The 14,482-nt window shown below is 34.8% G+C and overlaps 1 pseudogene across 1 annotated transcript; it reads right to left on the bottom strand.

Moving 5' to 3' along the window:
• Positions 1-5,776: 5,776 nt before the first annotated feature.
• Positions 5,777-6,141, bottom strand: LOC308495039 (large ribosomal subunit protein P1-like; annotated as a pseudogene). The gene has a single exon. The product of its transcript is annotated as a large ribosomal subunit protein P1-like (transcript).
• Between the last annotated feature and the right edge of the window lie 8,341 nt (positions 6,142-14,482).

Consider the following 14,482-nt stretch of genomic DNA (forward strand, 5'->3'; position numbering starts at 1 on the left):
AGAGTACAAATTTTTAATCTAGCCCCAAAATTTGAAAACACTCATTTGTAAAGATATATTTACCCTTATGTTCATTGCAACTTTATTCACTGCGGCCTAGACATGGAAATAACCAAAGTGTCCTTCAATAGATGATTGGATAAAGAAGATGTGGTACATATATACAAAGGAATACTACTCAGCCATAAGGAAATACTGCCATTTGCAACAACATGGATGGATCTTGAGATTATCATGCTAAGTGAAATAAGTCAGATCAAAAAAGTAAAGAACCATATGACTTCATTCATATGTGGGACATAAAACTGAAAACAAGAAAAACAAACAAGCAGAAACTCATAGAAACAGACAACATTTTAGTGGTTACCAGAGGAAAAGGGTGGGAGGGAGGAGGTAGAAGACGTTAAATGGTGTCAAATATATGGTGGCAGATTTGACTTTAGGTGATCAACACACGGCGCAACATATAGATCATGTATTATAGATGATGAATTGTACACTTGAAACTTATTTGATTTTATTAACCAATGTCACCCCCAATAAATTCAATAATTAAAAAAGCTAAGAAAATCTGAGAAAACAAACACACAAAAAAACACCTCCCAACAAATTAACGCCCAGGAACAGGTACCAATCCGTTTGAAACTTTCCAAAACTGTGAAAAAAAGGCAATATGTTCAAAGTCATTTTACAATGTCAGCATTGCCCTGATACCAAAACAATGTAACAACACTATGAGAAAAAAATACTTAGGTCAACATCCCTGGTTAATGTAGGTTAAAAATTCTCAACCAAATATTAGCAAACCAAATTCAAGAGCACATTAAAATGATCATATACCATGGTCAACTGGAATTTTTCCCTGGGAAGCAAGGATGTTTCATTATTTGCAAATCAATACATGTGATACAACACAGTAAGAGGATGAAAGATAAAAATCATATGATTATCTGAATAGATGCAGAGAAAGCATCTGACAAAATACAACATCCTTTCATGATAAAAACTTAACAAATTTGGTGTAGAAGGAATGTACCTCAATATAATAAATAACATATATGACAAGCCCACAGAAAACACCATAATCAGTATTGAAAGTTGAATTTTTTTATAAGATCAGTAACATTGCAAAAATGCTTACCCTTGCCACATCTCGTCAACATAGTACTAGAAATCCTAGCTAGAGCAATTAGACAAGAAAAAGAAATATAAGGCACTCAAATGGGAAAGGAAGAGGTAACATTCTCTGTTTGCAGAAGACGTGATCTTATATATAGGAAATCCTAAAGACTTCACCAAAAAGTCCTGTTAGAACTAATTAATGAATTCGGTAAAGTTGCAGGGTACAAAACCAACATGCAAAAATCATTTCCATTTCTATACACTAACAATGAACTACTCCCCCCCCAAAAAAATTAAGAAAACAATTTAAATTATAATAACATTAAAAACAATAAAGTACTTATGATTAAATTTAACCAAGGGGATGAAAGATCTGTACACTACAACTATAAAACATTGATGAAAGAAATTAAAACACACACACACAAGTAAAGGGAATGATATTTCATGTTGGTGGATTGGGAGAACTATTATTGTTAAAATGTCCATATGACTCAAAGCTAACTACAGATACAATGCAATTTCTATTAAAATTGTAATGGATTTTTTAATAGAAATAGGAAAAGCACTCCTAAAGTCCATATGGAACCACAAAAGGCTGAATAGCCAAAGCATTTTTGAGCAAAAAGAACAAAGTTGGAGGCATTACACTGCCTGATTTCAAAATACTATATTACAAAGCTATAATAATAAAAACATCATGGTACTGGCATAGAAACAGATATGTAGACCAATAGAACAGTATAGAACACCCAGAAATAAATCCACACTTTTAGGGTCAATTGATCTTCAACAAAGGTACTGTGAACAAAAGATGAGGAAAAGACAATATCCTCAATAAATTGTTCTGGGCGAACTTGTTTTCCACATGCAGAAGAATGAAATTGTACCCTTATCTCACTCCATATACAAAAAGCAGCTCACAGTGGATTAAATACTGAAGTGTAAGAACTGATACCATAAAACCTTTTGAAGTAAACAGAAAAAAAAACTACTTGACATTGGACAGGGCAATGATTTTTTTTTTTTTTTTTTGCTATGATTCTATCATAAGCAGTAAAAGCAAAATAGACGAATGGGGTTACATTTGCATCAAACTAAAAAAAAATACATAACAAAGGAGGCAGTCAAGCAAGAGAAGAGACAATGTATGGGATGGAAGAAAATATTTGTAAACCATACATGTGTTAAGGTATTAATATAAAAATATATAAGAAATTCAAACAACTCAATTGCAAGAAAGCAAATAAACTAATTAAAAAAGTGGTCAAAGGAACTAAATAGATATTTTTCCAAAGAAGATATAAAAATGGACAACCGATATATGAAAAGATGCTCAACATCACAATTCATCAGGGTAATACACATCAAAACCACAATGAGATATCACCTCAAACCTGTTAGAATGGCTATTATGAAAAAGACAAACGATAACAAGGTTGGCCAGAATATGGAGAAAATAAAATCCTTGTACACTGTGGGAATATAAATTGGTACAGGCACTATGAAAAGCAACATGGAGATGTCACAAAAAATTAAAAATAGAACTATCATATGATTGAGCAATCCCACTTCTGGGGATATACATAGCAAGGAAATAAAATCATGATCTTAAAGAGATACCTGCATTACCATAGTTATTGCAGCATTATTCCCATAGCAAAGACATGGAGACAACTTAAGTGTTTGTCTAACAATGAATGGATAAGTGTGATTTATATCTATATAAATCTATATATAGATGTGATACATCTATATATATTTAAGTACATATATTTATAAGTATATACATATATTTATATATGTATATGTGTGTATATACATATGTATGTGTGTGTGTATATATATTTAGCCATAATAAAGAAGGAAATTCTGGCAATTGCTACATCATGGATGAACTTGGAGAACATTATGTTAAGTGAAATAAGCCAGACAAAGACAAATACTGTATGACATCACTTATATATGGATGTGGTATCTTAAAAAAAAAATTCAGACTTATAGAAGTGTAAAGCAGAACAGTGGCTACCAAGGGCTGGAGGCGGGGGCGGGGAGAGAAAGCAGGAGATGTTGCTCAGAAGGTACAAAGTTTCTGTTTAGCAGGATGAATAAGTCTAGAATTGTAATGTACAAGCATAATGCACTCAAACAAAGCACTTAATAATAGCCTGTAATGAACACTGGAAATGTGTGAAGGATAAATAGAGTTTAGGTGCGTGCATCACCCACACAAAAAATGGTAGGTAGGCAAGGAGATCGTATGTTGATTAGCTTGACTGTAGTAATTAGTTCACTACGTATATGTATATCAAATCATCACATTGTACACCTTAAATTTATACAATTTTTATTTTAAAAATTCTCTTTTTCCACTTATTCAGTCCAAAAATATAGGGATCCTCTTTCACTCCTCTATTTCTCTGACACTTCACATTCAATGCACCTTCACATTTTTTTAAGTTCTACCTTTCATGTATCCCAACCGTAACCACTTCTCTTCACTTTTGCTATAACTGACCTAGTTCAAGCCACCATCATCTCTTCCCCAGATAAAAGTAAGAGTCTGTTATGTGGTCTTTCCACTCCTGTCTTTGCCTTTAGTACTTTTTCTTGTTTATAGAGCATCCAGAATGTTAAATTTAAGACTAGGTCATATCATAGTACTTCTCTACTTCAGACGTTCAAATAACTTTCTACCTCATTATAAGTAAACACCAAATCCTTCTAATGAAGTTGAAACCCTGTGTGATGTGACTCCTCTTATCTCTCTCACTTATATGCTCTAACACACTGGTTTTGCTGTTGTTCAGTGAACACGTGAAGAATGCTCCCATTTTAGGTACTTTGCATTGCAGTTCCCTCTGCCAAACATTCTTCTCCCAGATACTATAAGATGTCTACCTGGACAATTTTCTCACTTCCTTCAGCTCTTTGCTCAGTTATCATCTTATCAAAGTGTCTTTACTTAATCATCTCTCTTTACCTAACTCAACATTTCTTACAGTCTTATACTGATTTGTTTTTTTCATAGTATTTGTTTCTATCATCTATCTATCTATCATCTGTTTATTTGTCTGGATGTAGTTAGGTAGATATAAACATAAGCTTACACACCTGTTTTACTAATTATTATTTTCTACTATTAGAATACAAGGATGTAAGGTCAATGTGGATAGGGACAACTTTTTTCCTAGTGCTATCACTTGAGAACCTAGAACCTGAAACAAACTATGTGTTCAATAAATCTGAAAACATAAGGAATTTGTGAAATGGATGACTAGTGTAAGCAAATTAAAGTACACATTAACTTTGTGACTTAGAAACTTAATATGACTTGGAGGTATTTATAATTAGCAATAACTATACAGCATTTGTTTAAAACAAAATAAAGCACTTAATTATTTTTGTTTAGTGCTAAATAAATCACTTTAAACAGTGGTTTCCATAATTTAAAAGATCCCCAGAAACACCTGTGAAACTTTAAAAAACAGAATTCTAGGTCTCCCATGACTGATTCCCAGAAACAACAGGGTACAGTCTCTAAAGTTTCTTAATCAGTAGACCTCGTGTGGGACTGGCAACTATATTAAAAAGTCCTTTGAGTGAATGTAGACATCTGGCCTTGGGAACCACAGATTCATGTGAGTCATTTGGCACTGACCTTGGACATGTTTCTAGGGGATTGATTCCCATGTTGAAGCTTGGAAAAATGAGAGAACTATAGAAGTGAAGTGGAGGATGAGTCATCAGCACCATTGGGCAAACCTACAATTACATTAATAAAATAAATAACAGATCCACCATATAATTCTGCTCTGCTCAGATATGTTTGGCATTGGCTGAGATACAGTTAAATTTAAGACAGTTGACATGAGGGATGGAAAAACGCCATTATGCAGCTCTATTATTGAGGATGAGAACACTGAATAGGAATTCCAAAACTTTTTGCCACTATGACCTACACTCACTCTTTCTTTGATTTTGTATATCCTTCTGCTTTTCCCATATATTTCCCATTCACATAAAAACAAATAATGATGATAGATATATAATTAGATGTTTTAAAATAAATGGAATATGAAATGAATTTAGTTTTTAGATTAGCACAAGCATTTGAGATATTTAGAGAAGTCATAGGATATGGCCAAAATGAATTGTGGAAGGTCAGCTCTGGTTCTGACTATGCTAAACTTGCAGAAATCTTCTCTTCTAAAGGTCTGGGAATGCATAAAGAGGATTGTAAATTATCATAAGGATTGTCAATTCAAAAACATTTTTAGTCAAGAGCTGTTCCTGGTTTTGGAGGCTGTAAAATTAGGACTCTTGAACATTTGCAATTTTTATGACTACAATAAATTGAGGCATAAGAATGAGATAGAAGAGTAAGCAGAAACTTATTTTGAAGAATATTTAATAATATTAAAATGTGCAGAATTTAATATTTAGAATCCATGTATACAATATAGATGCATTATACACACACACCCTTACACACAGTATGTACATTTACATATCAAAATGGTTAACATTGTTATTTCTTGGTAGTGGACCTATGGTGCATTTTTCCTTGTTTTTTTTTTTTTTCTGTTTTTTTTTTTTTTTTTTTTGACCAATAGCAGCAGAGTTCAGATTTTATTGAACGTTACAAGTTTAGTCAAAAAAAACCAAAGCTCATGTCATCATCAGACTCCTCAGATTCTTCTTTCTTTGCTTCCACTTTCTTCTCAGCTGGGGCAGCAGTGGTGGAGTGGGCAGGCCCTCCTGCTGGTGCATATTCAGCCGCTGGGGCAGGTCCACCACCCCCACATTGCAGATAAGGCTCCCGATGTTGACATTGGCCAGAGCCTTTGCAAACAAGCCTGGCTAGAAAGGTTCAACATTTACACTGGCTGCCTTAAGGAGGGCGTTAATCTTATTCTCCGTGACTGTCACTTCATGGTAATGCAGGATGAGGGCCTAGTAGATGCAGGTGAGCCCTGAGACAGAGGCCATCGTGCAGGCAAGAGCTGGGCAAGCACTGCCAGGAGTGGTGCTAGTAACCGGATGCAGTGAGAACCTCACCCCAATGCGGCCTTAACTTCCTCGGAATGTCAGAGCACTTTACCGGCAGCTGAGGAAAGGGGGCATTTTTTCTTTTAGTTTACAGGTTTTAAACTTTCTACAGTGAGCATGATTTTTAAAATTATAATCAGAATATGTTTATCACAACTATCTTACTAGCACACCACATTTCTCTGAGAGACAGTTGTCCCCCTGAGTGTGGCTATTTTAAGAAAAATGGGAACAGAAAGACATTTCTGCACAAATTAAATTAATTCAGAATATTACTTTCCATCTTTCCTTTTTGCTGCTGAAAACCTCAGGTGTAGCCATCCTCTATTAATAGTAATTATGGTAATATTTTGCTTGAATACTGCCTATTATTCAAGTGCTGTACTTGAAAACAATTTAAGCCTCTCAACACCAAATTATGTAAATTTAAACACTCTGTCCCCAATTTATGGATCAGTAATTGAGACCTAAAAATGTTAAGTGAGTTGCCAGAGGTTAAGACTTTGTTCGGCAAAATTAAGGCAATATTGTGTTTTTGTATGAATTGCTCAAATTGAAATTGGTTTTCCTTTTGTTTATATTTTAATGTTGTCTCCCTTTCTTTCTTTTCTAATGTATATCTGGATTAATGCCAATTAGGAGAGGCACTTTAAGTATGTGCACTTCTTCATTAAATTTTTTTCAGAGAAATTGAGATCCTCAATTTTCTTGGAAGTGATTCTTTGGTCCATAAAGATGAAATAACAGCTTTTTACCTACTCAGTATAATAGATTTGGTGTAAGCTAAAGAAAGACGATTGTTATATTATGGTTGTATTCAGTCATTCAAAATGTATTCAGTCATTTAAAGAAAATATATTATGTATTGTACATGTTTTTAAGTGCTGGAGATATGTCCTGAAGGTAATTTGCAACCTGTATAGGTGGTGATATATGGAACAGGAGGAAAAGGGGAGGAGAGTTAAACAGGTAGCTACAATTATAATGTTGAGTAATGTACATGGTATTCTTTGAAAGCTCATTGGAAGGCAACTTGCCAAGATTTGGAGGAAGAGAACTGGAAGGAAATTATTTAGAAAGTTACAAGGTTTTTAATTGTTTCTGCAAGAAATGGAAAAACAGCGAAGTGTCTTAAACATGACTTGACTTGATCAGATCAAATTTTGATTTGGGGAAGAATGCTTTGTCTGTGCCTGATGCAGAGAATGGCTTAGAGGGGAAACATAAGAGGCTGAGAAAACCAGTTGGAGGTGTGGGAGAGGAACAAATTTTTCTCTACCCTCAAAGTTCTTCTCACCGATCTAATAATCAAATAGACATGAGACAGATTAGCAAGAGAAAGTAAACAAATTTAAGACATTTATTTGGGAACACCGCATACATGAGAGTTAGTGACCCCACATCCGGAGAGGTTCAGAGACAGAAAGGGGGATCTGAGAATATAAGACATCCTGAGCTAAGGATGAGGTAATGCACCTTGGGGGCTTCAAATGGTCATTGCACGAAGATAAGAAGAACAGATTTTCAGTAAATAGAACTTTGCCCTGCCCTGTAGATAGGTCAAAAGAAATAATCTCTTATTGTGAGCAAGGCCTATAATTCAAGTTCTCCTAGGTAGTTAAAAGAAGGTGCAAATGTTTCTTTTCAGCCTAAAGCTAAAATTGCCTTTGGCTTAAAGTAACCTGCATGTCACTGAGGAACATCTTGGTGTGACTTGTTCTGAACTCCACAGAGGCTATTGTTAAATAATTCAAGTGAAAAATGATGGTGGTCCTAAGAAAGGATAATGGTAGGACTGAGAAAAGTGAATGAGTTCAAGAAATTTGAAAGGTGTTGATTGGTGCTTGATTATGTTTGGCAAAAGTGAGGGAGTGGGCAATACCAAGAGCAAGATCCAGTTTTCTGGCTCAGACAATTGTATGGTTATTGGTGTAATTAACTGAGATTGGGGAGACTGTGGTATGTTATAATATAAATTTGTTTCTTGTATTTGTTCTTTTCCTTTTTAAAACTCAACCTGTTTTCTCAGCTGTGACCTCATTAATTTCTATGGCATTGCTAAGTAGTGAGAGAGGTCAGGTACTGTTATCCTGTTTGATAGGGCTTTTTAGAGCTTATGTAGCTGTAGTAGGCTCAGGTGGTCTTTCCTAGAGGAAGAATTCTACGCTGAGATATGAGCACAAAGGTAAAATGGAGAGAAAGGATATCCCAGACAGTGCTAATATTATATGTTATATCCTAGGGAGAGAAATGAAAGAGAATGATTAAAAGAAACTGATAATTTCAACTCAAGGAATTTTAAATGGCTGTACTATAGATTATGTGGGAGAGAAGAGGGAGAAGGCTGTGGGAGATTATTGTCTTAGTTTTCCATTGCTGGATAACAAATTATGACAAATTTAGTGGCTATAAAACAATATCCATTTATTAGCTCACAGTTATATAGGTCAGAAATCCTGGTGGTTTGACTAGGTTCTCTGCCTAGTGCCCCACAATGCTAAAGCCAAGCCATCTGCCAAACTGTGCTGTTATATATTTGGAAGTTCTGTGGAAGAAACTGAATCCAAGTTTATTCAGGTTTTTGACAGACTTTAGTTCTGTGCAGTTATAAGATTGGGATCCCTATTTCCTTGTTGGTTGGTCTCAGGGTCGGTGCACCATCTAGAGGCAACTCACATTCCTTGGATCATAGCTTCTTCCTTTTGCAAAGTGAGCAATAAAGCATCATTAAATCTTTTTGCTTCAAATCTCCTTGATTTCTCCATCTGCAGAATGTTTCTTCTCCTTCTTTCTCATCTTTCAGGGTTCATGTGATTACATTGTATCCATTGGGATAATCCAGGAATATCTCTTTCATAAGGTCAACTGATTCTTAAATTTAATTATATCTGAAAAGTTCTATTTGCCATGTAAAGGTAATATTCACAGATATGATATCTCAGTTATAACATTCACAGGTATAATAACATTCACAATCCCTGCTATTAGGGCATGAAATATATTTAAGGGCCATGATTATGTCACAAAGGAAAGATGTCAGATGTTATGTTTCCAGTTTTGTATTCCAATCAGTGTTCTAAGTGATTTTTTTATTGCCTCATTGAATAATTTTCAATGCTTTTCATTATTCTCTCATTCTCATAACAACCATGGAGGAAGACACTATTATTAGTATTCCATATCCCAGGTAAGAAACTCAGAAACAAAGATTTAAACACCCTGCCTAATATCCCACAAATAGTGAGTTGGAATATCAGCCCACACCATTCACCACTTTCATAAACTTTCTTTCTTAAAGGAAGTAAAAGTTATGGGAAGATTTTGAACAAAGGAAAACAGAACATGATCAGATTTGCATTTTAGAGGGATTAGTCTGACTTCCCTACTGATAATGAATTAGTTCAAAATAGGACCCATTATAAGGAAATTGGTTAAGAGGTTTTCACAATAATCTTGGCAAGACCTGATGGTGGACTGTAAAGAGTTAAGTGGATGTGCATGATGGATGTTTGAGAAACAAAATTATTAAGACTTTATGCTTGAATGAATGTGAGAAGAGAGGCATGAAAGAGGCAAAGATGCATCTCAGTTTTCTTGTTTGGGCAACTGATTGGATGCAGCCTTTTATTGAGATAATGAGACCCAGGACAAGGAGCAACTTGGGTGGAGGTTGGGGAAAAGGAGAGGGGAGGGAGTGAATCTCACTGATGGCAAATTGAGTTTGCCATAGTCTTAGTATGCTCATTTTCTCTCACAGGCAATTGGTTATATGGATCTAGATATTAGTAGAGAGATCTACACTGGAAACAAATTAAGTTGGGAAGTGAGGTGGTTAGATTTAAATATATAAAACATCACTTGGGCAGCAGTGTGTAGTATGGAGGTGTCTGCTTATGCTAAACTAAAATGCAGAGCATTTTCATAAAACAAATCAACATATGGAAGCTCTTGTTGTTACACCTTGCCTTTTACATTTTTATTGTTGATGTCTTCCATATTTAACCTGCCACAGAAGCTTCTCACCAATGTCTAGCAGATCATTTGGGCTGCTTTCAGGAGAAAGCATTATAAAAATGGAGGGTATGGGGCAAAAGATATTGACTTCTGGATTAAGCATGGTTGGTGGCTTTGACTACAGTTGTGTTGATAAAGATAAAAAGAATAAATACAATACCAAGAAATAAAATTGAATTTTGAATTCTTGTTTTTCATATTCCGTTTTATTTTGAGGTACAAATGCTGGGCATTTTTATACTGTAAGTTGTAGCTCAGGTGTTGCTCTGAGCTTTTTTAAATCAACATTATATTATATCAGAATACATATTTAAGGAATTGCTGATGATTATGTGCTTTCCTGAGGTTCTTTTCTTTCATCAAATCTATTGAGTAACCTAAACTAAGCCAATATGTCCATTTTGCTATTTTTCAGAGGTTCAATTTCTAATTTCCTGTCTACTTTTGAAATTCAAGGAGACAATATCTTTAATTTATCATCTGCACCAGATTTCTTGTTGCTCCTATTTCTGACTTCACTAGTTATACATTTTTTTTCCATTCAAATCATATCACCATCAGAAAATTATATGTCCTTTGTTGATTTAGCTAATAAAAGTAGGAATACACTGTAATTCATGAGTGTTATATTTATTTTGATTTATTAATTTTACTGAGAAGCAACATAATTTTACTTACTAGTGCATTCTTAGAAATAGTCTAAGTTAGCAATTCACAAAATGTGCTACCCTGCCATTGTAAGGCACTGTGACAGTACAGGAGATCACTTATGTAATTTTTTCCACCTACATTATATCAAATATTTTTATCCAATAAAGTCAATGATTTGAGAATTTTTATGAGTAGAATGACAAAATGTAAAGGCCTGCATAATTGGCTTTGTTTAGTCTTTGCCTCTGCCACAGGACACTGTCATAGCAAACCTACTCAACTGCTCTTCATCATCTACAAAAAGAAAGTGAGAAGCATTATTTATAATTGCCCAAATTTAGAAACAAGAAATATACCTTTCAATAGGTGAATGGATAAGCAAACTGTAGTACATCGATACAATAGAATGTTATTCAGCAATTAGAACAATATTATTCAGTGACAAAAAGAAATGAACTAGCAACATCAGCCAAATGGCTGAATAAGAAGTGCCTTATCATATACCCTTATCAGTAGCAATTTGGGATCCATCCATGATCAAAAGTGCCTTTGTGGAACTGTGGAATCCAGCATCATAAGTCAGGGGACCCAGGAGGAGTGTCACCCACCTATGGCTCAGGTAATAGGCCTACAAACTTTGTCTTGGCTGGAAACCCTGCAGTAGCCCATGAAACAGCCCATGAAGCTCAGCTTAGTGATAGTCCAATAGCCCTTGGAGAACACTTATCTTAGACAATCACCCATATACAAGAGAGCCTTTGTGGAGTGGAAGTCTAAGTTTTTAGGGAAAAAGTACCAGAACATTGAAGAACACCCCCCACCAAAGAGAGAGAGAGAGAGAGAAGGAGAGAGAGAGAGAGAGAGAGAGAGAGAGAGAGAGAGAGAGAGAGTGAGAGAGAGAGTTTTGGTGCTTTGGAGAGGGTAAGAAAAATAATTTGACTTTACCAGCATCACTTCTCCCCCAAAATGGCACAATTTAGTGCCAAGAGACACTTTCTTGACCCATGATTTCTCTTGTGGGCAAAGAGGAGAGCATGGAGTGAGTTCCCAGCTTTTCAGAAAACTATCAAAATGGCACATTTCTCTCACACTTAATCCAGAGCACTGAGTCACGAGCTGCATGAATGGGATGGGGGCAGGAAGAGGTTGGGCCAGTGGTAGATAGGACTCTTGGTGGGTATTAAAGCGATGCACATCTTACCAATTGCATTGTGGATCCAATCAAGAAGCCTACCCATGAGCTCCTGGGGACACAGCTCCCAGATCCCCACAACTGGTGCAAGGGTACCCACTGTAATATATGTACCTCACCACAACACACCCCACCCTGTGGCAGGCTTCCTGTGTCCATTCCCAATGATGGCAAGAGTGAACTTTGGCAGATGGATAGTGAACACGTGCTGAAAACTGGCCTCACTCTGTGGTCCAAGGACAGGCCACAACTTGAGCTGTAGGTTTGCACTTGGGAAAGCAAAAGGAAGGTTGTCAGCACCTGACATGTTGCATTGCAGGATCAAGAGAAGGCACACAAGCTTAAGCATTCTGCCACAAGAGGGAGCAAGAAGCATGTAGCAACTATATCCATAAAAAGTCTGAAAAAGCCTCAGAATTCCTAGAGGTCTGACAGAAGATATTTTTCTCCTGAAGTCAGTTAGTAAAGACTAGAGGAGGTAGATGCCACATCAAATGTGAAGACAGCAATGCAGGATTTCAAAGAACATGAAAAATCAAGAAAACATGATGCCACCAAAGGATCACAATAATGTGCTAGCAACCAACCCCAAACACATGGAGATCTGTGATTTATCTAAAGATTAATTCAAAATAGCTGTTTTAAGGAAGCTCAATGAGCTATAAGAAAACACAGAAAAACAATTCAATAAAATCAGGAAAACACTACGTGAACAAAATGAAAAATTTAACAAAGAGATAAAAATAATAAAACGAACCAAATGGAAATCCAGAATTGAAGAATACAATGAATGAAATGAAAACTACAATAGAAAGCATCAGGTGGTGACTGAATCAACATAAGAAATAATCTGAGAATTAGAAGACAGTATCTTTGAAATTATCCAGGCAGAGGAGAAAAAAGAAAAGCCATCAAATGAAATAATCCAAACTATTAGTAGGAGAAAAGACAGAGAAGAGGCAGAAAAGTTATTTAAAGAAGCAATGGCTGAGAACACCCCAAATTTGAGGAGAGATTTGGATATCCAAGTTTATGAAGCTCATAAGTCACCAAACAAATTCAATTTAAGGAGATTTTTTTCCAAGACACATTATAATAAAACTGTTTAAAACCAAAGACAAATAGAGAATCTTTAAAACAGCAAAAGAGAGAAGACGCTTGTCAATTACAAGGGAACCCCCATAAGGCTATCAGTAGATTTCTTAAGAAAGACCTTACAAGTCAAGAAAAAGTGGATTGATATATTCAAAGTACTTAAAGAAAAATCCTGCCAACTGAGAATTCTCTATCTTGCAAAGTTGCCCTTCAGAAATAAGAAAGATAAAGACTTGCCCAGATAAACAAAAGCTGAGGGAGTTCATTACCAATAGGAATTCTGCAAGGAGTTCTCTAAGCTTAAACATTGCTAATTAATAAAATAAAAACATGAAAACCTATGACACACTGTTAATGTAAGAATGTATCAAATTCATAAAAATACTGTAATATGGTGGGGTAATAACCATTTAACTCTACTATAAAGAACAAATATTTTAAAAATAACTATAGCTACACTAATTTGTTAATAAATACATGTTATAAAAAAGGTAAATAGTGACATCAAAAACATAAAAAGAAAGGAGTAAAAGGTAGTTTTGTACACAATTGAAGTTTTTAGCAGCTTAAAAATAAACTGTGTGTCTATAGACTCATATATATATAAAATATATGTATACCATTTTATATATGTATATATACATATGATGTTTTATGTGAGCCTCATGGAAACCACAAAGCAAAAAAAAAAAAAACCTATAGTAGATACACAAAAGATAAAGAGAAGAAAATCATAACATACAACTATAGCAAATCATCAATTCACAAAGGAAGGCAGGAAGAGAGGATGAAAGAAGCAAATAATCTACAAAACTGCCAGAAAACAATTGATAACATTAGTAAGACTTTACCTATCAATAATTACTATAAATGTAAATGGATTAAATTATCAAATTAAAGACATAGAGTGGCAGTTTGGACAAAAAAAAAAGAAAGAAAGAAACTATATGCTGCTTGCAAGGTACTCACTTTAGCTTTAATGTCATACATAGGCTGAAGGTGAAGAGATGGAAAAATATATTCCTTGTAAGTAAAAACTTAAAGGACATCAGGAGTAGCTATACTTATATCAGTAAAAAAATAAGCTTTAAACCGAAAACTACAACAGGAGACAAAGGAGGTCATTATATAATGATAAAGAGCTCAACTCATCAAGAGTATATGACAATCATAATACACACACACATACACACACACACAGAAGTGCCAAAAAATAAAAGTATATATATTTTAAGAAAGGAAAAAAACTGTATTAAAATTACACTTTGAATACCTCTTGTAATTGCAAAAGTCAAACGTGACTTGTATTCATCTTTTATCAGTATATATTATTACAATTTTAATACAGTTTTATTC

This window comes from Rhinolophus hipposideros (assembly GCF_964194185.1).
Source record: "Rhinolophus hipposideros genome assembly, chromosome: X".
Classification (NCBI taxonomy): domain Eukaryota; kingdom Metazoa; phylum Chordata; class Mammalia; order Chiroptera; family Rhinolophidae; genus Rhinolophus; species Rhinolophus hipposideros.